This window comes from Anabas testudineus, chromosome 21, assembly GCF_900324465.2.
Source record: "Anabas testudineus chromosome 21, fAnaTes1.2, whole genome shotgun sequence".
Taxonomy (NCBI): Eukaryota; Metazoa; Chordata; class Actinopteri; order Anabantiformes; family Anabantidae; genus Anabas; species Anabas testudineus.
In genome coordinates this window covers 17,956,842-17,959,692 of record NC_046629.1, presented here as the reverse complement: position 1 = coordinate 17,959,692, position 2,851 = coordinate 17,956,842, and positions in this window count along the sequence as shown.

The following is a 2,851-nucleotide window of genomic DNA, read 5'->3' as shown; positions in this document are numbered from 1 at the left end:
CACTTAGATATTTTTGGACACCGTGCACTAAATGACTGTGAATTGATGATTTCAATCTTCTGTCAACACTGCACATGTTTGATTACTGAAGATTTACATACATTATGTACTCCGTGATGAAAACTAATGCTCCATTGTTAGCTCAGCAGTGTGTGAATAAAACTGAGTTTCAGGCGGGACCACAATCACCCCAGCCTGGTTAAACATAAACCTGTTATCCAAACAACACTGCCCTTTATTCTGCAATACAGCCCAAGCAGCATGGAGACATTAAGACTAGTTGATCTGCAAAATCTAAGTTACAGCTGGCAAATCAACTTGATAAATTGCCATACAACTACACTATAATTAATGCCCTAAGAAACCTAGTGTCTTCATTGAAAAGAGACCAGATGTCAGCTATAAAGACGCTGAAAATATACGGTATGTTCTTAATCAGCTTCTCTAAATAATCAACAAACAGTTCTTGCACCGTCACATGAGACATTTCTACATTCGGGTGTTTTCTCGCTGGTTCAAGTGGGCAGGGCTCAGCTGGAAGGATGTGATACACCACTTAGGTTTTGGCAACATCTGAATCAAATTGTAGCAGGCTTTCAAAGAGGCATTTGGATTTGTAATAGCACCGCAAAATTAATCTGCGTGCCTTTGTGAAATATCTGGTTCTGGAAGTTTGGTGACATACTGACTACTCGCTGCAGCTGGAGAGCTAACCGCTAACATGCTATCCAGCTGGGCTAGCACTAATCAGCAACAATAGCATGAGCGCCTCTCTATTTTCCTTGCACCTTGTTATTTACTCATGTTTGGCGCCTGTTAGTTCAACAAGAACTTGTTGAAGTTAATCTCTACCAGAGAACAAGCTAGCTAATTGTCTTTTCTGGCAGAGTCCTACTCAAACAGAGGAGGTGAAATAAAGTGGAAAGGGTAATACAGCTAATAAGCTAGCCTAATTTGGGACTCGGGCTCTTCATCTTGCTTCAAGGTTCTCTACTGTCAACATAACCTAATATTAGTCAAATCACAAGTCAAACTTACCGTAAGTTGAGCTTGACCTGAACCATTTGCACAATTATATTAATTACTAATTAGTGTGAATATCACTGAGTCACTTAGCAATTAAAGAAGGCTGAAGCACAGGTGTTCACACTGGAGTCATGAGCGTGAAGCAGCTAAATGGCTTTTGTTCAGGTAATGCATTTCTTTCGGCATGAATGTGTGAAATTGTGAAGACAAACTTAACATTGGAGAGTATACAATGGCTTTCTTCTGTATTTATTTTAACACGGCTGGCCCAGGTTTCTTTGGACGGAGACGAAGAATAAATAGGTGGAAAATGTTATGAGAAAAAGTTCTTTGTCAGGATGGTGAACTTGAAGACAATGTGTAAGTGTTGCTGTTTCAACTCCAAAGCAACAGGAGAAAGATATAGATTATATATATATATATATATATATATATAATTATAATATATATATAATATATCTATATATAAATATATATATATATATCTATCTATTATATATAATATATATATATTATATATATATTTATAGATATATATATATATATATATATATATCTTATCCCACACTAAGATCTGCTTTGTAATAGAAGAAACAGAGTATTATAGTATCATTTGGTGGATGTTTGATTTGGTTCCTGGCTTCAATAAATCCTTCTGTAATCGAGGCTGCTGAAGGGTTTTCAAGGTCCATTCTGTGAAACTGCACGTGTGCCCGTCTGTCTGTGTTGATGCAGGGCTAACACAAGACGCACGCTTGACTACGCTAAGCTGCACGGGCAGACAAGTGCAAACACCATTCATCACCATGGTGCTGGGCTGAAGGACTTTGGTCCTCCATGCACACCACATTAGACCACAGCATCTCACCCCACGGCGTTCATGAAGAGGCTTTTGGAAAAGTAGAAAAAGCTGTTGTAACTTAAAACAGGCCGGCCAACAAGTTCACACGGAGCAGAGCTACTAGAATGGCCAACAGTCTCACACACTGTCGCCTTCCAAGTCTGAGCTAAACCTTTTTTTTTTTTTTTTAACTTTTTCCAGCAGTCTCTTTGCAACTCTGAGGGCTTACCACGCACGCACACACACACCACACCACACACACACACACACACACACCACACACACCACACACACACACACACACACACACACACACACAACACACACACACACACACACACACACACACACACACACACACACACACAACCTTTCACAGTCATCTTACGTCATCATTTGTTTGATCAGCAAGGGTAATAAAGTTCCCATCTGGTTTCCCAACTGAGACTCCGGCCAACAGAGGTGGTACATATTTGTGGATAACCACAAAGACATGGATGCAATTCTTATCTGATCTCTTCAGGATTTCAAGTTCACAAAATGGAATTAGGAGTTGGAAAAAGCTACACGATTCATAGCAGAAGCAAGCAGTAAGGCCGAAAAAAAAAAAAAAAAAAAACTTTTAACAAGAGTGTGAATTTGTAACATTTCCAATCAATTCATGTTTTGGATCAGTAACAGCCCTGAATGTTGTTATTTGGTTATTTCTGTAACTGGATGGAAATGCTCATAGTTTGGACTAAACTGAATCACGCAATAGTGAAAAAAAAAAAAAGAGTTAAAGTCAAGGACAAAGTTATGTTTAGACTGCAGCTTCTGTAGTCCTTGAATCAGAGCTGAAAGCCTCAATACACAAACCTGCTTTATTTATATAATAATTATTATGCATGCATTAAAACCATACCAACAATTCTGAAATACATGTATGTGTCAGCTTATGTGGTATTCCATAGTAGATTTCTTCGCACTCCAATTAGCTTTTTT